The sequence below is a fragment of the Oreochromis niloticus genome, linkage group LG1 (genome assembly GCF_001858045.2).
Source record: "Oreochromis niloticus isolate F11D_XX linkage group LG1, O_niloticus_UMD_NMBU, whole genome shotgun sequence".
Lineage (NCBI taxonomy): Eukaryota > Metazoa > Chordata > Actinopteri > Cichliformes > Cichlidae > Oreochromis > Oreochromis niloticus.
In genome coordinates, this window is record NC_031965.2 from 4,034,688 (window position 1) to 4,060,568 (window position 25,881).

The window sequence follows — 25,881 nt, forward strand, 5'->3', positions numbered from 1 at the left end:
AGGGAGTGATGTATGCTGGGTAATGGCACAGCTAGCGACACGGTGACTTTATTCACCCGCTTCGGCTGTTATCAGTCCATACAATGGGCGTTATTAGCAGAAATTAGTCCCATAGATATGGACCATCTCCACCTGCTAGATTGTTCAGAAGGTTGTTATCATCCATCCAGATGGAGGATCAGTAACAGGAGCGTGGAAGACTCCAGAATCCACTCTGGCTGGAATCCGGTGGATGCAGCAGTGTTTACAGGTAAGACCATTTAAACCAGAGGTTCCCAAAGTGTGGGGCCCGCCCCTGGGGGGCGCAGAGCCATTGCAGAGGGGGCGCGGTATGAAAAGAAAAAAAAAAAAAAAGAGCGCTTGGACACTGTGGACAGGTTTTTGACGGGGCTCCCACATAAACGCAAAGCAGGAGATGAAGCATCGCCAAATATGTTTCCAAACCAACTTCCTTCCAAGTCAAAGACAGGAAAATATGGTGAAGCATATCTTCCCTTTGGCTTCACATGCACAAATGCCAAGGTAGGTCTCCCCTGCGTCGGGAGCACGCGCTTGGCTCTCCAAATCATGGACAAACAGGATCCCACATTCTTGATTTTTAGTTCACAAACACTTCTTGTAATAACCAGTATTGGGACTAACGCGTTATTAAGTAACGGGTTACAGTAACTACGTTATTATTGTGGTAACGAGCACGGTAACTAGTTATTATGTCAAAACCAGGAACGCGTTACTCGTTACTGGGATTTAGATAGGCTCGTTACTCGTTACTTCGTGTGGTGGATATCGCGGAGCTTCCACAGATTCAATAACATTAGCAAGTGGTGGAAGCCAGCAGGTGGATGAAGGAAAAGGGAGGCAAGAGGAGAGACCCGAAGCGGCCGCCGGTCCGCGTGTCAGGTGAACTGAACTTCAGGTAAGAAGTTATGACCTGCAGTCTATCTGAGTCAGATATAAACCAAGTTTAGGTGGAGTTTATTTTCGGTATGCTGACATTTTCGTACTGCGTGCTAGCTAGCATGACGGAGTTTCTATACAGCTGGGTGTATGTTACTGATGTTGAACTTTATTTTGTTCATACGGTTAATTATTAGAGTTGCCAACCGTCCCCTAAAAAACAGAATCGTCTGGTATTCAGAGAAAATATTACGCGTTTTGTACTGAGGTGAAAAGGAACACAGTTTGTCCCGGACTTCAGCTACAATGAAAAAGACACAAAGCTGAAGCTGCACAGCTGCCTCTTCTTCTCTCATTCTCTCCTGTTTCTACTTCAATCACGAAACTGATCAATGATCAGCTGATCGGCTTTTCTCTCTTGTTTATTTATCGCTCACTTTGCGCCAGAAAGAGGAAACCAGCGGATGTCGCGTTAAACAACAGCAGCACGTTTAAGCTTGATCAGCTGTTGTTAGAATTTATTCAATATTAATTGCTAGTATCAGCTGATGTTTGCTGGAGCCACAGCTGTAAAGCTGCTGGTCATGATATCAGTTTGGTTATCTGGTGAGAGGGAAACATGCAGATGAAACCAGGAGATGTCCTTACTGAATCATCAGAGCTGAACAGGTGATGTAGAAACAGGTTTACCTTTTAGGTGACATGAATGAGTTGAAGGGAAGTTATGAACTGTTTCTGAGAGACAAATAACACCAGCATCCTTTTCTACGTAGCTGACAGCTGGTAACTGTGCAGGGGCGGATCTAGCAAAGTGTTGCCAGGGGGGCAGGTAGGGCATTAACAGGGAAAGGGGGGCACAAGGAAATACTTTTCTTTATTATTCTCATTTAAAATGTCTCGCTTTAAAAAAAAAAAATTATCTGAGTCTTACAACAAACAATTGATAGATTGATACATATATACCATCAGAACAGTGTACATCACTGTCACAACAGTGTTTATTTTCATTCAAAGGCTTTATGATTTTTCCTATAATGGTGGGCCGGTCTCTAGTCAAAATGCCCGGGACGATTTTTTTGTCCCAGTCCAGCTCTGTATGCAGCTCATCTGCAGTCTGGTGTTACCTACCTACATCTTCCTATTCAGAAGGCAGAATTTCCAAGTTCTGAGTACAATCAAAAGCACCACGACTGCAGTTTTTGTGTTGGATGTAAAAAGCAGGCTAGAATCATGCGGCGGTCAACGACGGTCCAGGCGTGGGATTTCTCTCGTGGAAATGTGCACATTATTTTTTCCTTTCTATTGGTAGGTGGAACAGTGCACTTGTGGCAAGTAAGCAAGATAGAAGACTGACAATCTTGCTGGGTATCCAGTTACGGAAGCAACACATTAACAAGAGAATTCTGAGTAAAACCAAAGTTACTTTCCCTAGTAACTAGTTACTTTGAAAGTAACGAGTAACTTGAAGTAACTGAGTTACTTTTTTAGAGAAGTAACTAGTAATGTAACTAAGTTACTAATTTAAAGTAACTTACCCAACACTGGTAATAACTAACTACTCCTGACATTTTGGACATGTTAGCTCTTTATGCAGTAAAGTTACAGTGGGATACAAATAATATCAGGCTGATCCTGCCGTAATTTGTTCACCCGGTTCAAATCACGGACAAACAGTATCCCACAGCTGTTTATGTGTTTAAACCCATTTTGCACAGAGAGACATTTTTTGAAAAATGTATTGACAGCAATGTTGAATATTATTACACAGGAAAAAAAACCAACTACACGTAAAATAATTACACCGTGACGCCTCTGCCTTTCTAAATGGAGGGACAGTAACTGCGTGTGTATATGTAAGTGTGTAAAACCTGAAGATAGTCAACAGTAACAGTATTTTGTCTCTGACATTCTGCAATTCATCTCATTTAAACAATAACGTGGTGCACAGCGTGACGTGAAAAAAGGCACATACCTTTGACGTTGCGTGACGAACTCTGTAATCCTCGTCCACACATAAACGCAAAAAAGGAGTTTTAAATAATCTCCGTTTTCGGTGAATCGCAACGCCGTTTACGTGTTGACGAAAAGCCCAAACGCATAGAAACAGCTGAGTTTTCAAAAATACCCGTGTAGGTGTGGACGTAGCGTAAAAGAGTTAGTAGGATATTTTATTACTACCTGTAATTTATTGCCGTTTACTTGTATTTGCTTAATTGTTTACTAAATGTTTAAGGTGTGAAATAAACCGCAATGGAGTTTGTAAACAAAATATGGGTGTGCGTGTTTGGAGGATGTGTTTGTGCGGGGGGGGGGGGGCGAACATTTTTCTTGTAAAAAAGGGGGGCCTGGCAAAAAAAGTTTGGGAACCACTGATTTAAACGGACAGCATTTATAGAATGACTATTAAAAGTCAGCAAGTGTCAATAATGTTAATGTGGTTATGTTAGTAATACAGCGAGTGCTAATATAACAGCTTTAAGATGCATTTGTAGATATTATTACGTGTTTTACCGTCTTTATGGTGCTAGCTTAAAGTTACGGTGTAAACGTTAGCTTATATTGTAGTAAAGCTGTTACTGTTTAAAGGATGTTAGCACAGAAATATTAGCTTCTGTCATGACTGATGAAGTTACTAGTTAATAAAGTTTCCAGTAAAGTGATTAATCGCAGCCACAGATTGACAGTAAATATCCCGATTAGCTTCAATGCATCTGTAATAAATATGTGCAAGTTTCAGTGCTTCGTTTAAACTGTATGATACTTATACTGACCCAGGGTCAGTGTAAAATACAATCCTAGCTGTGTGAACAAAGCCTGGCTCCTTTAATCCTGCATGACAAACCTCAGGATGCAGGTTATTATTACTCTTTCCTGCTGGCACACCTGTCACACCTGAGAGTCAGCTAGAAACTTACAGTGACGTGGACATCATGCAAAGACTGCCAGACTCTGTAATACTGTAAATGATCAGTGACTCAGGTTAACACTAAACTTTAAACGGTACCTCTGTGTCTCTGTGTGTGCTGAACATCTGGAATCAGATTGAGTCAGGCTGCATTGACTGTGGGACTTTTCTCTGTTAAAAACAGGTTGAAGACGGCTCAGAAACATTTGAAGATTAAAATTTAGCGTTATGGCTGCTTGTGGTGTGTAAAGCTTCTACTCAGCTGTATTTTTGTTACCAATTTATGTTTGTTGTTGCTTAACACAGATTTCAGAAGAGCAAATATGAGCACTGTTGCTTAATCCTTAATAGTTTAAACCAGGACTGGATTGGAAATCAAAAAAAATCCAGATTCTTCTTCCACAGAAGTTTCATTTGTCAGTGTGGGACTGCTGAGTCACCTGAAGAACTCATTTCATTCTCCATGATGTTCATTTACAGAAATGTTTCACAGGAACTGATTCCTCCCAAAGGGTGAACTAGTGTGTTTCCATAATGATATGTTTTTCATATCTCGTCATGAATGTACTTCTTAAATGAAGGCAAGTGTTTGTCCTTTTTTGTTCCTCAGGTACAGTACGTGATATTAAGGGCAGGCGGTCATCACTGGGGGAAGACAAGAAGCAGACGTACTTCCAAGAGGGAGCTGCAGTGAGGACACAGCCTGGTCACTGAGGTCAGAGGTCAGAATCTGAAACAGCTCAGGTTTATATTTTAGGGGTTATAAAAAATTCAAAATGTATTTATAAAGAAACCTTTAAATAATATTTTAAATAATAGTCATAATTATTATTATTATTAGAAATATCAAACATTTAAGTGGATTTTCTGTCACACGTATTGTGTTAGCCCTGCGATAAACTGGCAGCCTGTCCTGGCTTCATCCTCCTGCGACCTTGAATTGGATACATTGTATTCCAATTATGTAATCTCATCATTTACAAACTCAAGGTATCCAATCAAAATGTAAGCATTAATGGTAAAAATGGGAAAGCAGAAATAAGTGTGACATGAATGTAAATGTGTTAGCTGACATAGAGGACAGCTACATGTAGTCTGAAAAATCTTTGTTGTCAAGTTTGCTGGTATATCAGCACGAGACATTCTTACATAGAAGAGACTGTTAAAGTCTCTAACTCAGTGAAGCATTATTGGTCCAGTCTGTTTGGATAAATATAGTAAGCTGATGTATTTATTGACACATTTTCTTAAGTGCTTATCCAGTTCAGGATCACAGTGGAGCTGCAGCTGGATGTGTTCAGTAAAGAAACCTTACAAAAGTTAACAATAAACCTGCATCTCTGTACGTTGTTGTCCACAGGATGAGAAAATCAAACTGGAAGACTGTGGAACATGTTAATAAATGTTTGTGTTTATGCCTGTGTCTTTCACAGGAGGCACTGGAAGGTTTCCCTAATAGTTCCTGGTGAATCAAAGCAGAACCATAAAGGTTGCTGGACTGCATGATGGCCTTACCCCTGAGCAGTCATCCTGTTAAAGGAGGAACCAGTTAGAAGCTGTTTTCAAAGTAGCTGAGCAGATTTCATCTCAAGTAAGCGATTAACTGTTTGGTCATTTGTTCTGCCACTTAAAGAGCATTTAAGGACGTCTTTTGAGTGTCTAGTTGAATTAATTCTACTGGCTCTCATGGTCATTTGTGATTATGGACATATTTTTCATGTACATCAACCATTTAGTAAATTATATCTATTTAGTAATATCTGTCAGCTATAAAATGTAATATCAATATAAAAATATCTAAATATCTCCTGCCCTTTATATTTTAATGATGTAAGACCAGACGTCTGTTATTGTGTTACATTAGCATTCCTCACATATGAATGAGATGCTGTACAGTACAATCCTACAGACACAGCAGAGGGATAACAGCGGCTATTCAACATCGTTGCACGACACATTCGAGCTTCATGTTGCAGACAAAGTGACTAAATCATCTTTTTGTGGTTTATTGTCTTCAAACCAGCAGACAAAGCCGATGGCAGAAGATGTTTGGAGAAGAACTTCAGGCCGTGGACTGAAAAGGTATTTTTTTCTTGTTATCAAAAGACATTTGGAGTGATGGCTTCTACAACTGTGCTGATGTGAAGCTTACAGTCTAAGAAATCACAGTGTTGATATTCAGCACAAAGAGAAAAGCTCACTTGTTTGAATTTATTTACAATCATAGTTTTTATACATTCTGACTGTAAACAGCTTTTACAGCTTTGATATTGTTTGACACTCGATATCAGGTGATGGTATTTAATTTAAAGGTTTCTTTGTCCCAATGAGCCATTTACACTGACCAGTGTCAGTTTAACTGTAACACATTCATTATTTAGATCCAACATTTCTAAGAGAAATAACTGAATGTAAAAAATGGCAGCCCTCAGGCCAGGTTTATAGAGATATATGCATGCATTATGAAATTTATGTATCCCAGATCATTCTTATTCATCTAGTCATGGCAGACCCACCCCTTCCTCCCAAGTTAACTGCAACCCAAAAGAACTAGTGGGGCTATTTACACACTCACAACCAGTGTGGGGTAAAAAGAGCCACCAAAAACCTGTCAGCCTGCACAGCTACAGATGTGCTAAAAGCTATAAGAGTTAGAAGCTCTGCTTATGGAGAAACTTTCTAAGCCTAACAGGGGACAGGTAGTCCTGCCCAAATAACATGATATAACCCCACATACAGCCCAGCCATAAAATGAACCAAGTCATTTGGTTAAAGACAGCATGGGACCAAATGCATGTAACCAGCCTGCACCAACCTGACATTTCTTCCTCCTGAATTAAATGAATGAATGGATGAAAGTTAAATGACTACAAACCTAAAGCCACTAGTTCCCACACTGAAGTTCCCCGACACTGTGTTAACTGTACTGAGCTTGTATCAACAGTTGCAGCAGGCTAAGCTACCTGAGAGACTGCATTGAACGATTGTTTCTATCTTAATGGTTTCAGCTCAGATGTTCTGCTTTTTCCTTTCTGTAGATCAAAGCAGCTCGTGCTCTGTCTGCTTCCATTCTGACGGCAAGAAGAAGAAGAATGCTTCAGCGAAGTGGCGTTCATGGTCTCAGTGGACAGTCATGGTCACACACTGCATGTGGTTTTAAAAGCAACATGTCTGTTCACCACAACAATGGAGATGTGTAATATTAGTGCAGCTACGGTTTGTTCTTGAACATCAGTTCTGTTTTCTACTTTGACCACTTAGACCAAAGAAAGTGTTGTTTTCAGATCCTTTCTTATGAATCTGTAAAGCACCTGCTCATTTTTTATTACAATTAGTTTCACATAAATGTTAGTGTTTCCTTTATGATCTTTTAATGCTTACACTACACTGTGCACGTCTACATTAGAGACATTTCTGTTACCTATTTATGAGACTGGGCTGCTTGACTACGATTTGGAAATGGATGCAAAATCACACAGATCGTGCTATTGTTTGTTTTTTAATATGATGGACTGAACACAGGAGGTATCTGACTAAGCAAAGATTAGTCCGATCCCATTTCTACCTGTCTCTACTGTTTCAACTGTAACTGTCAGGATATATATTTATTCCAGCTCTCATAGGGCAAAGGAATGACTCAGACTTGTCAAATGTTCTTTGACTTGATACACAATATGAAGTTCACAATTTTCTTACAAATAAAACTATAATGACAAACATGAACAGCTGTGCTTATTTCTGAGACATGATTTTTTTGAATGTGTTCACATTTAGACAGTGTGCATCTGTATGCTGAAACTGTAATGGTGAACCTGAGGTGATGGTCAACAGAAGGCAAATATATATAAATATAAAACAATATTGAAGTAATGTCTTTACCCTCTGCAGCGTGTGGACGCTGTGCACGCAATCACCTGTAGTAAACATTCACCGCTACCTCACGTGACTGACTGTCTCCATGGTTACATCGTATATTATTAGCTATGTAAACAGCTTCCAAAGATACCGCCATAGCTCTCTGCAGCTGTGACACTTTCACACTTTACAAATCATTTCACGTTTTTGATAGTTATGAATAAAGAATATGTTTTTAAAGACATGCTAGGCAGTTGCTATGGTGGTTGCTGTGGACTAGGGTGGACCGCGTCCGATTCCTGTTATTAGCTGTCCGCCGTAGGAAGGCTGCGTTCCGTTTAAAGTAGCGCCAGTCTGCCGTAACTCGAACTCAAACCCCGCTTTGTTCTGTAATTAAAGGGCTTTTACAGCCGTTCATGACACACACGCACACACACATAAAGCACTTTGCCTCACCATGAGAATGCAACTTTATTAAAACCTTTAAAGTATCTGATATAAGATAGAAAAATGAAGCAACCAGAGATTTAATGATGAAGACTCTGGGTTCTGTAGTTCACGTTTTACAGTCCTGAATGACTCTTTGCATATAATTTATTGAAGAGGAGTTTAGAATGCACTTTACATTTAGACTGTTTCTGTTTAATTTTTTACATTGTTACTGTGTTATGATAAGGGTCACCTGCTGGGGGTTTGATGGATCAGCTGGACAATACAGTCAAAGACAGACTTCACCCATCATATGCAAGAATCCTAGTTGGATTTTTGTTTTCAGTCATATTTTAGAACCAAATATTGAAAACAATTGTGACAGACTGGATACCTGGTCAGGGTGTACATTACCTTTCACTCAAGCATCCCAGGACAGAGCCCTGCCCCACCATGAGCCTGGGTGGATACGTGGTTATAATATAAAATGACTGATACTGAATATGAATATTTCATGAAAATCAAATTATAATATGAATTCCTAGGTGTTTGTTATATCCAGCAAGAGTAATATTGATTACATATGTCTGAATTGCTAACCCTAACCCTAGCTCAACAGACCACAATGCCCTGGACTGTCAGTATTATTACATGCTGTGAACATAAGTAGCTTTGATCACAGTTTATGTTGTAAAAGGAATATTGAAAAAAAGATCAACATTGTGATATTATTTCTTCCAAACTGACCAGAAACATGCTTGTCAGACTCTCACAGCAAAGGATCAGACTCACTGTGCATGACGGCTCGGGCCAATAATGTCTGTTAGACTGTCAGTTGTTTAGTGCTTCTGTACAGTTATGGTCACCATCTCTATTTCAGTATAATTAATATGCAGAAAACACTAAAAGTTGATTGTCTTCCAATATTCTAGCATAATTAAAAAACTTTGACTTTGTAAGTACATATTGTTACAGTCCTAATGCCAATATGATTCTTCATAACGCCTGCTTTGAAATACTGAACTTTAAAATGTACCTGATGAAAGATAATTTACAGTGGGAGTCTGTCAGGATAATTCTGACTATAAGATCACTGTATTAATCTGAATCCTTCTCCAATGTGCTGTGAATGAATGCTGATGCAACTGACCGTGGGAAAGCTGTTAATAAATGAATCTGTGACACATGCAACACATTCACAGAGGAAGAGGACACAAAGGGAGGACACGCAGAGGCTGTGTTAAAGTCAGAAATCCAAATCTTTAGTCAAAAACAGGCGGCGGTTACAAACAGGAAGACAAGCAGTCCATTAAACAGTCTACAGGGTCAAACATGCAGAGAATTCAAACAGCAGTAAAAAAATAACTGGACACTGAAAAACTTAAAGCAATGTGAGACGAAACAAAAGGAAGCAGTGCAGTATATTCACTGAATTATCATCAATTACAAAAGAGAAAAACGACAATTTCTAAGGATTATTTGCTTAATTGCAGTTAAGAGTGTGGCTGGTAAAGATGGAAACATACAGAATGTAAACTGTGTGAGTTTGGTGAACTTTGTTAGTAACAAATGAGGTAAAAAAAAAAAAAAACCCAAAACAGACAAAACACAGAAAGAGGCTCTCAGTATTCATTAATAATTAGAAAGCATCTAAACATTCTGGTCATGGATTTTTACAGTCTTAGTTCCGCTCGCTGTCATTATTATAATCATCATGATCAATGGCGAGGTCCTGAGGTGGGCGGGGCTGTCTCTGGTGATGAAACCATGAAGGAACAGCGTCTGGCACGTGTTGGTGAAACATCCCAGTACACTGGTGTAGTTTCCTCTCCAGCTGTTTGACATTTGACACTTCAACATTAAGGGGAAGAAGAAGAAACAGTCTTAGGTCAGGTGACCACATGGTTTCTAAAATAACTGACAGGAAGTAACCAGGCTGTTAGAAATGGATGGCATGTGTTTAGAGTTACTGTAGTTAGGTAACTCTACTTACCAAAAGCAGCAGCACACAGATGGCAGATCAGATGCTGAATGTTGCAGGAACATGCTCATGTGTGGTGATCATTCAGTGCTGCTCCTGCAGGTTAGACAGTCCAAGACTGATATCCTGCCCATCTGAGAGTTTGAAAACACACATGCAAAGATTTAATTGTATTACAGTCAAAGTGGGATGTTCGATTTTGTCCTTTAAAAATGTTTGTGTATTTGAAAGCACTAACATTTAAGGATGACTCGGATCGTCTCTCTCTAAGAGTGTCTCCTTTAAAGGGGAGACAAGTGTGTCCACTGATCCACGTCACTTTACCTGGATGATGACTCCTCTCTCCCTCACTCAGAAACTGGAGATTTACTTACATCATTACAAAAACATCAAAAACTTCTCCCTTTGATTCCATTTCTCCATTCCTGCTGAACATCAGGCAACAAATATCCCAGTAAATCACAGTGAAATGTAAAGCACATATTTTCTCTGCTTTGTCTAACCTCTGCAGAGCCTCTGTCAAGAAAAACATATCTGTAAGCATAAAACAAATATACATTTCATAACACGTCACTGGACAAACCTCGGTCAGTTGATTTCCTCTGTGCAGTGCAGACGAGCATCAGTCAGCAAGTCAAGGTGGTGAGAAGGACTCGTGCCCTTTGTGACTCTGCTGGTTCTTCTGAGGAAACACCGCCGTCTCTCCACACCTTCACCATCTGTGAGCACAAACGGCCGCTCTGCTCTGCCAGCATGTAGGAAATCAGATATCACACACACAAGGGTGAAGAAACATTAGAGCTCAACTTTGGATACTTTAGATCTAAACAGATCAAAGTAGCTCTTAGTTTCAGCAATCAGTGAACAGACAAACAAAGATACCAAACTGATTCTGTATGAATACAATATGGTATTTTCAATACAGGTGTCAAATTAATTTATTAAAACTAATACAGATATATGTATATATATTTTTGATTAATTCGTTTGCTAAATTAGAATATATATGTATGTATATATAACAATTGCAACTGAAAGAAATTAAATATTGAACCAAAATATACTGTCACATTCTGCATTCTCAAATACAAATTTCACAAAGTAAATTTTTGATTAACAGAAAAAATATGAATTACAAAAAATAATTTTATATTATTAAAATATTATGCAACTGTGACCAAAGTCAGAATCATCATCACAGTATTGTGGACTTACTGCTTGGCTGACAGTGATAAACTTCAGGGGAGATCATGATGACAGAAAACTGTAAACAACACTCTGAAGTCTGAAGCTTCTTTTCTTGTTTCTGTGACCTCAGCACGCTGACAGACTTGAAGTTGCTAAAGATTTTAAAAAGTGATAATTATAGGGAAGAAACTTCTCTTTTTCATCCGTTTAATCAAACATTTGATGCCTCAGCTGTCTCAGTCGTAAAGCATTCTGCAACTACAACTAACCTGAGGAGGCTTGGATTTGGCTGCAGGTGCCCCTGTACATCCTTCTCAGCAGCACACATGTGGGTACAATTGAATCACACTTCTTCCTGAGCTTTGCTTCATCACAAGACTAAAGGTGGCATCCTGTGTCACAGTCTTATCATCATCCAATTGGAGAAGAAACATTTACGTGCCTCCTGGTTTTGTTTTCTGATCCTGCAAAAAGACTGAGGACAACAAAGCCCAGAGAACACGAGATACACAACATCCAACATTCAGACTCAACAGCCTCCATAAATGAAGAGCACCAGGTTGGTCCAGTTATACTAGATATAAGCATACTTCACATTACTGTGTATGAATAATAATCAAGAGACAAACTTTGAAGATGCAGAGCATGATGTCCCATCATCAGACTGCAAACAAACATCCCCCAGGCTTCTTTGTTGGCAGAGGTGATGATTCTCCCATCAGGGATCAGTGGCGTGTATTAACCTGTGGTATAAGCAGCAGTCACTGAAATGTTACTGTTTCAGATATGAAATCTAGCACATGAAAGCCAGGGTGGGAGGGATCTCTACAAACTGACTTACCTCTGCAAGTGTGAGGCTCAACAAAAATCTGACTCTCCAGTCACAAACAAAAAACTCCAGCTGGGAGATAGAAAACGCTGTCTGGGTCTTGCTGGATGTTGCTGGTCCACACATTAGCAGAGTGCTTCTTGGTCCCACTGACCCATGTGGACAGCGACTGTGGAGAACTGTTCTGGCAAATGGAAAAGAGAATTAAAATGACAAAAAGCCAAACAGGATTTCCACAAAGACTCTCTTAGAATCATCAATCAGAAAATCATTGGTTCATATTATAATTAAATATGACCAGGCTCCTTAAATGTAAGCAGTTAAGATCTGATTTGATTTACATCCTTCACACAGCACATTTCTCCAGACTGTCAGGTAAACATAGAATTAATCTCAGGTAACATGACTCACAGTAGAGATTCAGTAAGAAAGATTGCCAGCTCTAATATTATTACCACACCAACAGCTCAGATTTCTAGAAGTATTTAAACAAATGTCTTCTGAATATTCAATTCATGTTCACAGTGGGAGGGTGGAGGGTATCATGGAATTTTGTAAATAAAGTCTGCAACACAGAAAGAGCTGTGATCAAGCTATTTATTACTGCGTGCAGGAGAGCCAACACACATCAAACATCACAGTTCACAGTCATGCCAGCTCTGCCACAGAAGTCGTGCTCCTACTCCTTTGTGCATTCCAAGGAAGAGGGAGGAAGTTACAAACTGATCATACCACACTTCACTCGTCTCGCTATGAAACCTAACGGATCAATGATTAAGCTGTTTTGTGCCCTTGGCCTTATCAGCACCTGTAAAGGGAGTTGTTTTCTCAAACTGCTGATGCTGAAGTAAGTTCATCTAGTTTTAGAAACTTTCACTGAACAGTCTATAACAGTGTCACAACTAAGCATATGCATAAGCACTTAAATACTTTAAATGAGAATAATAGAAAATTTCTATTACAGGAGCAAGAGCCTGTCCCAGTAGTCATAGGTAGAGCACACCTGGACAGGTCACCAGTCTGTCAGAGGACTAACACAGAGACAGACATCAGAGTAACACATCTATTTAAAATTAATGTAAGCTTGCTACAGCTGTATGTATGAACATGTGTCTCTGTGCTCACAGTCCACCTCTCAGGAACCTGCAGTTCATTTTAAGTCTACTTTAAACAGACCTCACAAAAGGCTGATGTGGCTGGATCAGTAGTCTGATTTAAGTACGATGCCTTTGGCCAGGGATTAATCTGGTACATCGCTTCACTGCAGTCTTACGTATTTTCCCCACACCTGAATAAAAAATATTGATATTTACAAATAACAAATTCAGCTGATGCAGCCTGACTCAATCTGATTCCAGATGTTCAGCACACACAGAGACACAGAGGTACTGTTTAAAGTTTAGTGTTAACCTGAGTCACTGATCATTTACAGTATTACAGAGTCTGGCAGTCTTTGCATGATGTCCACGTCACTGTAAGTTTCTAGCTGACTCTCAGGTGTGACAGGTGTGCCAGCAGGAAAGAGTAATAATAACCTGCATCCTGAGGTTTGTCATGCAGGATTAAAGGAGCCAGGCTTTGTTCACACAGCTAGGATTGTATTTTACACTGACCCTGGGTCAGTATAAGTATCATACAGTCAGGGCTGGACTGGGACAAAAAACCGGCCCGGGCATTTTGACTAGAGACCGGCCCACCAGGATAGAGATTGAAAATGTGACGTCATTCAGGGGTAAAACCGCAAAGGATTCTGGGAACTTGAGGCAAGAGGTACTAGCGCACGCAGGCTTTCAATTGAACTCCGTTACACAGCGATAAAAAGAAACCCAAAAAATGGCAAGAAGCTGTTGTATTATTAACTGCAATAGCCGGTCGCATGACAGCCACGGGAAGCCGATGGGTAAAGAGATCGTTTTTTTTATCGGATTACGTCGTTGAAGAGAAATTTTTCTGAAGTAAGAGCCAACGGATGGTCTGGATATACCAAATATAACGTCTCAGAACACTCCAGCTCACATGTTAGTCTGCTCCAAGCATTCCCACAAAGGTCAGTGTTTTGTAGCAGTTAATACGTCATTTTTCTTAACATAATTGGTGATATAGGTTACAAGCAAGTCTGGCGCTGAACAGAAATTGTCGCGCTATGCTTCTTTATTTATTGTGCATAAATAGTGAATTGTCCTGACACAATATTGCGTTTCGCTTCTGTTATTACCACGGTACATTGACAAAAACATATACTTTTATTCACAGGATAAAACAGTTGTTTTGTATCACTAATTGTCCAGTGCTATTACAACATACAATATTATTGTCACTGCTACATTTCTGTAATGTACCAGAAATTATTTCCACTACTAATTAATTACCGTTGAGCTCAAAGGTTATATTAATAAACGGTTAACGATTGTGTATTTATGACGACGATTTGTGAGACTGGTAAACTTACCTTTGTTTGTACGATGGTCGTTCTACACGGTGCATTTCAAGGTCCTGTACCCATCCATCGGTAAACTGTACCTGGGCTTGTTGCAGTGACCTGAAGTTACTAAAAACTTCATGAGTGTATGCACTCACTCCAAGAACCGTATAATTATAAATCTGAGCGTGGTGAAAGTTGGGCAGCACGCTGACGTCTTTTGTCCACTCTGTGTGCTCATAAGGGTCTGACCCTCTCACTCCTTTGATTTTTTCCTGGTATCTTTTCTTTGCCTTTTCGTCGAGTCTGTCTTTGTAGGGACCGGCATTGTTCTCCTTCGTTTTGTACATTCCTTTTTCGTGCGGCAAAGAAAAACCAAGAAGGTACTGGAACCGGAGAATGAACATTTTGCAGTGCTGCAAATGCTTGCATTTGATGCGGTACTTGGATTGTTTTGCCTCGAGTTCCCGGCATGCAATGCGCGAAAGTCACGTGATCTGTCAATCGTTATAGGAAAAACCTTAAATTAAGACCAAGAACACAAGAGGTGAGACATGATCATTAATTAATATTAAAATTAATAAATGACAGATTTAGTGATATTTTCATAAACACCTCCTTTCCTGTTTTTGTTCTCCATTTTCTTTAGTTCGTCTATAAGATTGCTAAACAAGGGGGAGGGTGCATCCGGCCTCCTCGGCTGTAATTGGTCCAGCCCAGAGTCGATCATGACCAATTGGCCAATCCAACACCTTTCATTATATATACACCCTTCCTAGCAAAAAAAAAAAAAAAAAAAAAAAAAAAAAAAAAATCCATCGGCCCATAAAAACAAAAAATCGCCAGCGGCCCACCGGGCAAATGCCCGGTATGCCCGATGGCCAGTCCAGCTCTGCATACAGTTTAAACGAAGCATTGAAACTTGCACATATTTATTACAGATGCATTGAAGCTAATCGGGATATTTACTGTCAATCTATGGCTCCGATTAATCACTTTACTGGAAACTTTATTAACTAGTAACTTCATCAGTCATGACAGAAGCTAATATTTCTGTGCTAACATCCTTTAAACAGTAACAGCTTTACTACAATATAAGCTAACGTTTACACCGTAACTTTAAGCTAGCACCATAAAGACGGTAAAACACGTAATAATATCTACAAATGCATCTTAAAGCTGTTATATTAGCACTCGCTGTATTACTAACATAACCACATTAACATTATTGACACTCGCTGACTTTTAATAGTCATTCTATAAATGCTGTCCGTTTAAATGGCCTTACCTGTAAACACTGCTGTATCCACCGGATTCCAGCCAGAGTGGATTCTGGAGTCTTCCCACGCTCCTGTTACTGATCCTCCATCTGGATGGATGATAACAACCTTCTGAACAATCTAGCAGGTGGAGATGGCCCATGATGGCCCACATCTATGGGACTGATTTCTGCTAATAACGCCTGATGGACTGAACATCCGAAGCGGGTCACCCAGTCGCTAGCTGTGCCATTACCCAGCATACACCTCTCCCTCCATAAATGCAATAAACGATACAAAAGTAATAGCCTATAATTAATTTATCTGCTGTATCTGCTGTTTCTCAGATAGTTGTTTACATTATATAATATATTGTGTTCAGTACACATCACTACAATGTGATTTCGGAAATGTATAAATATACGGACAACAGGCTCTTCCTCGGCAATCTCTTGTCGTCAATAGGGCTTTGGAGCGTGATGTCACGGGAGGCGGGCCATGCCCCTGTTGTGCCAAAGTAGTTACCCCCGTCAAAAATTGTTTCCCCATCCACGAGAGCGCGCAAAGTAGGAGGAGCCACTTGCCCAGCTCCGTTCTGTACGCTACTTGTCACTGATCTGCAGTCGACGCAATAAAGAGTAAAAGCTGGAAAACGGCAGGCTCGATTAATTTAATATTAGTTTCGTGACATTGTAATGTGCCGTGTGGAAGACAATTTACATTAAACTGTACACTGAAATAACCTGCTGGGAATACTTTGTCTAGAAAAATACTTTGATACTATAATACTGTAAAACCAGACGCGATCATGGAAACACGTCGCTCTCCGGTGAATTTACACTCGGTTTACATTTTGTAGCGAAGCTATCACAAAGGGTATATTTGCAAAATAAGTCACAGTATAACCAATAAGTACAGTAACTTTGGAGAGGATTTCTTCTTCACAGCAAAAGTTATGGAGGGGTACAAAATTTATCAGGCTGTGTGGCCTCGGCTGCCAAAATGTGTGCCCCCCTATCTTTAATCCATATTGGCTTTGCTATCACAAAGGGTATATTTGCAAAATAAGTCACAGTATAACCAATAAGTACAGTAACTTTGGAGAGGATTTCTCCTTCACAGCAAAAGTTATGGAGGGATACAAAATTTATCAGGCTGTGTGGCCTCGGCTGCCAAAATGTGTGCCCCCCCTATCTTTAATCCATATTGGCTTTGCTATCACAAAGGGTATATTTGCAAAATAAGTCACAGTATAACCAATAAGTACAGTAACTTTGGAGAGGATTTCTTCTTCACAGCAAAAGTTATGGAGGGGTACAAAATTTATCAGGCTGTGTGGCCTCGGCTGCCAAAATGTGTGCCCCCCTATCTTTAATCCATATTGGCTTTGCTATCACAAAGGGTATATTTGCAAAATAAGTCACAGTATAACCAATAAGTACAGTAACTTTGGAGACGATTTCTCCTTCACAGCAAAAGTTATGGAGGGGTACAAAATTTATCAGGCTGTGTGGCCTCGGCTGCCAAAATGTGTGCCCCCCCTATCTTTAATCCATATTGGCTTTGCTATCACAAAGGGTATATTTGCAAAATAAGTCACAGTATAACCAATAAGTACAGTAACTTTGGAGACGATTTCTCCTTCACAGCAAAAGTTATGGAGGGATACAAAATTTATCAGGCTGTGTGGCCTCGGCTGCCAAAATGTGTGCCCCCCCCATCAATAATGCACATTGGCAGAGTTTTTCTTTGTAAATAAATAAAATTTAAAACAACATTTAAATATATATATATCGTCTTTGTAAGTCACAGGGCTTTTCAAAATTTTGCAAGTTAGTTTTGGCCAACCTTTCGTAGGCCTACTTGACTCCGACATTGTCAAATTTTTCCAAAATCTCTGGTCACGTGGGTTTTCCTCATCAATTATGCAAATTAGCTCACGTTGTGCGCACGAACCGAAAAACAGAGTGGCTCTGAACTAACTAGAAGATTACTTTACAATTTGTTTTCGAAAATAACAAACACCACAAGAGAATGGAACCAGACGAGTACAAGATTTTGGTTGCATATAAACTGAAAGGCGAGTATCCAGCGCTTTTCACGAAGAAAGAGAAGTTTCTTCTCCGAAGAAAAGCTGCTATTTACGACATTGAAGGTAATAACAGCAACTTCGTAGCGTTTATAAATGTCATCAATACATATATATTAACACATATACAAAGGCATAATGTGTAGTCTTAATTTGCACTAACCGATTTAATTAGCTTGACCTTTCTTTGACCTAGTTAACCCCGGTTAATAGGCACATGGGCGTTTATTAAAGTAAAAGTTTTAAGGTTTGCTATTAAGAAGACAGCGTTAACTAAGAACTGTTTTTGTCCTTTTATAGCTTAACTACAATATATTACGTCGTAATTACTTTTGGAGTGGTATGTGCCACACCCTTTTACGCAGGTGTACCCACTGTTATGTCTTTATGTCTTTAAATTACATATGTGGAAAATTACGGACAGCAGGAAATTTGGAATTAAACTACTTTGAATTGATATTTGTACAAAAGATAACTCCATGATATCTGAAGGCCATTAGTTATAATGACTTTACACATCCATCACTTTGTTTAGTATCACTAATACAGTCTTGTGAGTGGCATAATCTTTTTGGCTTCTGAAGTAGTCATACTGTCATAACTATAGAGAACCAGTCCAATAGTCACCCCCAAATTATATCACATACATAATTGATTCATTACATTGAAGATGTATTGTCATGACTTTTACCACATATAGACCTGTCATGGTTTAAACAGCTATAATAAACTTTTCTATTTTCTTGTTTATGTTTAGGGGAGCAGCTGTTTTACTGGCGCTACAAAGGCACAGACAAAACCATAAAGACAACGGTAGTCTGTGGGGCTGATGAGGCAAACACAATTTTTTCAGATTTTCATGCCAGTCCTACTGGGGCCCATTGCGGGCAAACAAAAACAAGAGAAGCCATTTCAAAGCGGTTCTACTGGCCAGGGATGTCAGTGGACATCAATAATTGGGTGGGTACTCCAAAACAAACTCTATGTAATTCGACTACAGCTAATTTATTTTAAGAGGAACACAGCAATGTTTCTGTATCTCTCATAATAAGTTATGTAAACCTTGATCATCAACTCTTGTGTTTCTTATTGAATTGCTTTTATTTTTGATTAGGTTTCCCAATGTGCACTTTGCCAGGCAAGTGCTGCAACAATTAAAAAACCAGCGGAATACATTCCGATAAAGGTTAGTCATCGACCACAGCAAATAATCACATTTAATCACACAATGTTTTCATTGCTTAGAAACCTACTGATTATATACTTGAAAAAATTATAACAGTAGACTAGCATTCTGTGTAATTTCAGTATTATTAACTTAACTATGATTTGTTTTTAAGGTCTCTCAGCCATTTGAACTGGTTGGGATGGACCTTATTGGAAAACTTACTGAAACCAACAATGGACATCAATACATATGTGTTTTATTGATTATTTTACAAAATGGCCACAAGCATACCCTTTAAAGTCAAAATCAGCCGGGGAAGTGACAAACTGTCTCATAAAATTGTCCACCAGTTCGAAGCCCCCAAAAGGATTCTTACTGACCAAGGCAAAGAATTTGTCAATTCTGTAAGTACTTTAGTCTTTGGCAAAAATATGTGAACTCATATTTGAATAATTTTTGGAAAATGGTTAATTTTCTGGTCTTTATAAATCTGTTTTTGAGATATTAGTATGACAGCTGTTTATTTAAATTCTTATTGTAATGTGCTTATAGTCAGTGTATATAACTTTCTTTTGCAGCTCAACAAAAGGGTTTGCGGATTGTTAAAAATTAAAAGAAGCCTCTGCTCCCCTATCACCCACAAACAAATGGGCTGGTGGAGAAAATGAATGGCACCATCCAGAGGTAAATTCTTGGAGTACATGTTATACATTTATGGGGGTTCCCTTCAACCAAAACATGAATGCATGACATTAAACTATTAAAAAATGTAAATGATCTTTCATATGAATGTCTTCTATGTGCTTTCATTGTCAGAGCCCTGTGTAAAGTCGTTGGCGACCAACCAGAAATGTGGGATGAGTATCTGGATGCTGTAATGTTTGGACTCAGAACTAAAAAACAAGTGACCACCAAATACTCACCTTATTACCTAATGTTTGGCAGAGAGGCTCGCTATCCTTCCGAAATCCCAGAAGAGTTCATGGTATGTCTTTCTGTCTGTGACAAACTACACGGAAATCCCACACAACGAAACTTTTTTTAGTTTTTGAGGCACAGGCAGATCAGTTTCAATGGATGCTATGTCACCGCCATAAAAGCACTACACCACTGAATATTTTTATGGATTGTTCAAACCCTCAATAACAGTTTTCTTCATGTCCAATCAATCCCAAGATACACTGAAGCTTTGCCAGAAATACATTGTGTCTTAAAACCTTACCAAAGACACTTAATGTAAATTTTCACTGTATTTCTCAGTTCTTTTATGTATTATCTGTGTATCTTACACAAATTATAGTAATGATAGACATGTCTTTTGATTCAAAGGTTGATGAGAGTGTGGAAGACATTGTGGGGCAGGAGGAGCTGTCGGAAGACATTCAAAAGCATCAAAAGCTGTTGGAACTGGTGAAGGACAATGTGGTCAAAGCTCAGGAAAAAACAAAGGGCAAAATAAAAATGATGACGAGAGATGTCGTCTTCAAAGTTGGTGACAAAGTTTTAAGAGCTAACATAAGAAGTCAGCAGAGGAAAGGGGGAAAACTTGAAGCAAACTTTTTAGGCCCTTACATTATTACAGCAATCCAAGGTAAAAGTGCAGATCTTCAGGATTCCAATGGGACAATCATTCCAAAAGTAAATATTGACCAACTAAAGTTAAGCAAAGACAGCATGCCAAGAGTGCCACACCGGGGTTCAAAGAAAACAGCAGCCACATTACCAACAGCACAACCAGGTCCAGCAGCACCACAAGCTGCAGCAGCACCAGCATCTGCTCTAGCTTCACAGGCTACAGCAGCACCAGTGGCGGTAGCACCACCACCACCTCCTCCTAGAGCTACACAGCCTACAGCACCAATGGCATCACTTACATCACTATCGGTTCAAACACAACATCCATCTCCAGTTCCACAAGGTATAGCAATAACGGTATCAGATCCAGAGTCAGGAGCAACAGCACAGAAAGAGAACGAACCAGCCACAAGTGCTACAGCACCAGAATATGCTACAGCTGTACAAACCGAATCCCAAACAGCAGCAGACCCAGCCTCAAAGACCATAACAGCAGACCAGGCCTCACAAACCACAACAGCAGACCCAGCCTCACAAACCACAACAGCAGACCAGGCCTCACAAACCACAACGGCAGCAGACCCATCCTCACAGACCACAGCTCCAAATGCTACAACCACACAAGCCTCAGCTCCACAGATTACAGCCCAGCAATCTACAGCACAAACCATGGAAGCAACAGTTCCACTTGTGACACCAGCCCCAGCAACAGCCACACAAGCTAGCCCTGCACCACCTCCAGCATCACCCTCTCAGAGATACACTGAACCTGTTGCAGAGAAATGTAAATAAATATAATATTTTTTTATTTTTTAAAAAAGGACTTTTGTTCCTATGACAGTGTTTGTTTCAGTACTCTGTAGATCATGGCATAGCAAATTTTACACCTTTAAAAAGATTTTTTTAGGTATATTTCCTAACAGAATATTTAAATTTAACAATATGTTAATGCTTTAAAAAAAAACCTTCATGGGGCAAAACATTATAGAAAACTTGTAAAAGGATGTAAGCCACATGTGTAAAATTACACAAATGAAAAAGTGAGTCCTTCAAAACTGTGAATCTTTCTTTTGTTGTTGTGTAACCCAGAATGTTAATGATTGATATTGTACATCTGATGTACACTAAGAGTGAAAAGTTTGGACACACCTTCATTTTAATGTTGCTTCTTAATTTCCTTGTCTATTTTGTAGATTCATTGTTGATTAGAACTCGAGGCATCAAAACTATGAATGGACACATATGGAGCACTAACCCTAACACAAATGATGTAGTAAACCAAAAATATGAAAGAACCAAAAATATTTTTTATATCTTAGATTCTTCAAATTAGCCACCCTTTGCTTTGATCACTGCTTTGCACACTCTAGGCCTTCTGTCAGTGAGCTTCATGGGGTAGTCACATAAGATGATTGTCACTGCATGAAAAGCATGAACACACAGAAAAACACTGAATGGGAAGGTGTGTCCCTAATTTTGACTAGTAGTGTATGTTCTTCATTTTCTTCTTTTCTGAAATTGCTGTCATATATGCTGTTAGTGACATAGAATGCCCACTACAAGCAGTATATTAATGTTGTGATGATGACTGCCTGCCAGCAATAGTTCGAAAGATCAAATACTCTTTAAGAAGCTGCTTTTAACAGCCCAGAAATTGACACTCTATTTTAAAGACAATAAAACTAGTTTTGGAGGAGAAAAATAACATTTTTCCAGAAATGGTTATGTAATAGTAAAGGCCACAGGTGCAAGCCTTGAGCCTGAGTATTTTAAAACATATTCATGTAGCTTCAACTAAACATAATTTTAAAAAATTGTTGTAATAGGTGTTTCTGCTGGAAAAAAAATTTGATAGGGGGCAAGAGCATTTCTATTGCTATGTATTTAAATTCCTTTTCTTTTATTAATATGAATTTATTTAAATTTCTTTAGAGGACATTGTAAGTGTAACTTTACCCCCAAATAAAAGCAAATTTAAGTGCTCTTTTTTTTCTACAAAATACAATGTTAAACCATGTGCCCATTTTATCAGCGTCTTAAAAGTATTTACCCTGAAACACGCCTTTTGTCAGAAAACTACATAAGAAATTATGCATTTTAAATTTTGATTTACATTTAGTCCTGATGACTTGTCTCTTTTTCTCATTACTTTTTGTAGATATAATGGATGCCTGGGCTGGAAAGAGTCCTCACGTTCTACTCTCCAAAATTGGTGCTTACAAATTATTCTACTGGGATATCCAACAAATTGGTCCGGACATGGAGTTGGAAAGTGAGGTACAGTGATCTTTACTGACAACAATGCAACTATCAGTGTTTTATTGCTTGACAACAGTTAAAAAATGTTTACATTTTGTATTCGCAGTCTATTAATGCATATCTTGCGATCATGGTGAGACAATGCAATCGCCATAATTCAGCCAAAGCAGCATTCATTGATTCATTTTCAATGACTGCCATTTGGAAGAGAAAAGCTCCAAGACTCAAGGTAGGTATCTCTAGAAAGAATCTTGTGTGTATTGTTTAAGTACCTCAGATCATATCCACATCCAGATTTAGATTGGATAACAGCTTATGGAGAAAGAACGAATTGAGACTGGGGTTAGTAGATGTGGATAGTTTATTAGACTTGCCAGTTCTCTTTTGTTCTCTGCTTGTCTGGTTTCCTCCTTTTTTGTACACACTCCAATCAATGCTTGATTTGAGATTTGCAAACATTTGGGCTAATATCTCTTTTGAAATCATCAACACTGCTTCATCTCTTTAATAGGTACCTTTTTATTCTCAAGTGATTCATACGTCACTGTTAAAGAGGCTTAATAAAGCATTACACATTATTTTGCAGATGGCACAATGATCGCATTGAAAATGAGTGAAAATGAACTCCATGTCCAAAGAAAATCCTTAGAAAGAGCTTTATTAGTCTTGGAGGAAGTAATGTGCAAAACCACTTATAAAAAATATAAGATAGTCCAGCTTCTTGCACAGTTTAAAGAAATGAGGGATGAATCATGGCTGTCACAGAGTACTTTATAAGTGGATGATATATAATATATCATAAATTGCTTTAATAAAAAAGGACTCTAAACAACATGTTATTGCATTTCTTTTTTATGTCTGAAGTTAATATTTTTATTCTTTTGTTTCAATTTAAGATCAAACCCATGGAGCATGAAGTGATTCTGGGAATTGTAAATGAACATCATCACTGGACATTAGTGGTAAACAAAATAATTGCATTTACAATATTCATCAAATCAGTTTTATAAGAAAAATGCATGGCATGCAGATAATCTTAAGTCTTGAATTATTACATGTAATTCTCCACATAATTTTACTGTAGGTCATTTACCCACAAGAAAAGAAGTCGCTGTATCTTGATCCACTCGGAGAAACTAAACAAGGTATCCAAAATTGTTTGGAATCAACAAGGTAAGGATAACTGCTCAAATTTATTTCGACCCTTTATTAAACTCTTTGTTGCTTTTGTTATTTTTGTGTTTATTATGACAATTACAAGTATGATGTCAATCAAAAAATAAATGGTACTCAGAATTAAAAAACTAGCAGCAACAGGTTTAAATTTTTGTGTTCGTCTTCTGATATTGTGGTGTTATGGGTTAATTTTGCCTTTAAAGAGAAGTCTCCCCATGTTTCAATGTTTATTTGAGGACCTGATGTCTGTATGAGATGATGTTTTTACATTAGAAAATATAGCACGGGGATATTAATGTTTAGTAGTTGCATAAAGTGTTGCGGAGGTTTAGCACTAAAACATCAGACAAATGTCTAAAATAATTCCACATAGGTTATACATGTGTGAATTTCATCTTTGCTTCTCCTCCACATCTCTTCAAAGTGTACTGTGTAAGTGATTGATTTCTATATCATGGGAGGAAACAGGAAAATAAAAGCACAAGTAATTGTCCACGAAAATGCGTTGTAGACTTTTAAAAAGTAATGATTTTAACAAAACAGTGTGGTCAGTGTTCTTAACTTGATGTTCAACAGACACTTAAGCTCTCCATACTGTTCATCTTTTTGTGTCACCAAAATTTTAAAACATGTTATTTGTTTTTATTGTACTTGTCTTTCAGGGCATTCATGCGAAAAAAAGGATGCAACGTCTCAAGATGGACTTGTGACACAGTCAAACACCCAAAACAATTGGACGCTACCTCATGTGGAGTCTTTGCATTGAAAGTACGAGTCTTAACCGTAATACATACATATATACAACAATATTGGAAATGTTGTGTTGTAATAAATGTTAATGACAGGAAAAGGAATATAAGATAATTACACAAAAAAAGAAAGAAATTGATTCACAGCAAACAAATTTCTATAAAATAACATTTACGATATTAGCCTATTTAGTCATCTTAGAATCTCTTTTTCAGTTTGCTGAAAAGATCTTGCAAAAAGAGTCAATAGACTTTCCGTCTACAAAAAAGGCCATAAACACACACAGGCTGCAAATTGCCACCACTCTCCTCCTAGAGACAGGTAACTCATTTTCCACAATTCAGTGTTCTGACATCATGAATATTTTCATCATGATAGCTGTAGAAACAAACCATATAGTTGTTTGAATGAAGTAATAAGTGCAGTAGGTAGTATACTCTGTGCTATTTTTTCACTTTTTAAAACAGATGACTTGACAAACATCTGTCTTTTCTGCGGCGAAGAAGAGCATGAAACTGACAACAAATGGGTAATGTCATCATGAAAGACTGCTAAATGTTATGATCAATTCCCATAAATGAAATTTTAACATTGGGATTTATAATTATTTATTTTTTTTACAGATTCAGTGTGAGATGTGTTTGCGGTGGTTCCACCAGCTCTGCGTGAAAAGCCCACCACCAGAAGACGTGTTTATTTGTTTCGCTTGTACATAGTTGACACTAAAGGTGCACAGCTAGTGTTCTTATGGCACACATTGTTGAGAACACACATATCGACATATATATATATGTAGATGTTAAATTAAGAAGTCTAAAAAAAGAAAATGGTCTCCAAAGTTACTGTAGTTATTAGTTATACTGTGATTTATTTTGTAAATAAACTCTTTCGTGATAGCAACGCCAATGTGCATTATTGATGGGGGGGGGCACACATTTTGGCAGCCGAGGCCACACAGCCTGATAAATTTTGTATCCCTCCATAACTTTTGCTGTGAAGAAGAAATCGTCTCCAAAGTTACTGTACTTATTGGTTATACTGTGACTTATTTTGCAAATATACCCTTTGTGATAGCAAAGCCAATATGGATTACAGATAGGGG

At 38.5% G+C, this 25,881-nt stretch overlaps 3 long non-coding RNA genes across 14 annotated transcripts; 2 read left to right on the forward strand and 1 right to left on the reverse strand.

Moving 5' to 3' along the window:
* Positions 1–235: 235 nt before the first annotated feature.
* On the forward strand, positions 236–7,525 carry LOC102078782 (uncharacterized). 4 transcript variants are annotated; one of them, XR_003221378.1, is made up of 5 exons: positions 236–250; positions 4,413–4,524; positions 5,236–5,393; positions 5,826–5,884; positions 6,841–7,525. It is a non-coding gene; the product is annotated as an uncharacterized LOC102078782 (long non-coding RNA). The 4 variants fall into 4 exon arrangements; XR_003221383.1 differs by lacking the exon at positions 236–250 and adding an exon at positions 3,878–4,043; XR_003221381.1 differs by lacking the exon at positions 236–250 and adding an exon at positions 4,093–4,323.
* A 2,102-nt stretch (positions 7,526–9,627) lies between these two features.
* Positions 9,628–15,813, reverse strand: LOC109199455 (uncharacterized). Of its 8 annotated transcripts, none has more exons than XR_003221355.1 (7): positions 15,792–15,813; positions 12,097–12,268; positions 11,525–11,998; positions 10,651–10,812; positions 10,306–10,492; positions 10,080–10,201; positions 9,628–9,937 (listed from the first exon to the last, which is right to left on the reverse strand). It is a non-coding gene; the product is annotated as an uncharacterized LOC109199455 (long non-coding RNA). The 8 variants fall into 8 exon arrangements; XR_002059867.2 differs by lacking the exon at positions 15,792–15,813 and adding an exon at positions 14,534–14,583; XR_003221362.1 differs by lacking the exon at positions 15,792–15,813 and adding an exon at positions 14,534–14,578 and having other exon boundaries at positions 12,097–12,263.
* Positions 15,814–19,652: 3,839 nt separating this feature from the next.
* On the forward strand, positions 19,653–25,705 carry LOC106097812 (myosin-1). Of its 2 annotated transcripts, XR_002059862.2 has the most exons (11): positions 19,653–19,703; positions 19,836–20,004; positions 20,349–21,378; positions 22,753–22,871; positions 22,960–23,082; positions 23,750–23,815; positions 23,938–24,026; positions 24,692–24,797; positions 24,995–25,100; positions 25,247–25,308; positions 25,403–25,705. It is a non-coding gene; the product is annotated as a myosin-1 (long non-coding RNA). The 2 variants fall into 2 exon arrangements; XR_003220996.1 differs by lacking the exon at positions 25,403–25,705 and having other exon boundaries at positions 24,995–25,093; positions 25,245–25,313.
* Positions 25,706–25,881: the final 176 nt, after the last annotated feature.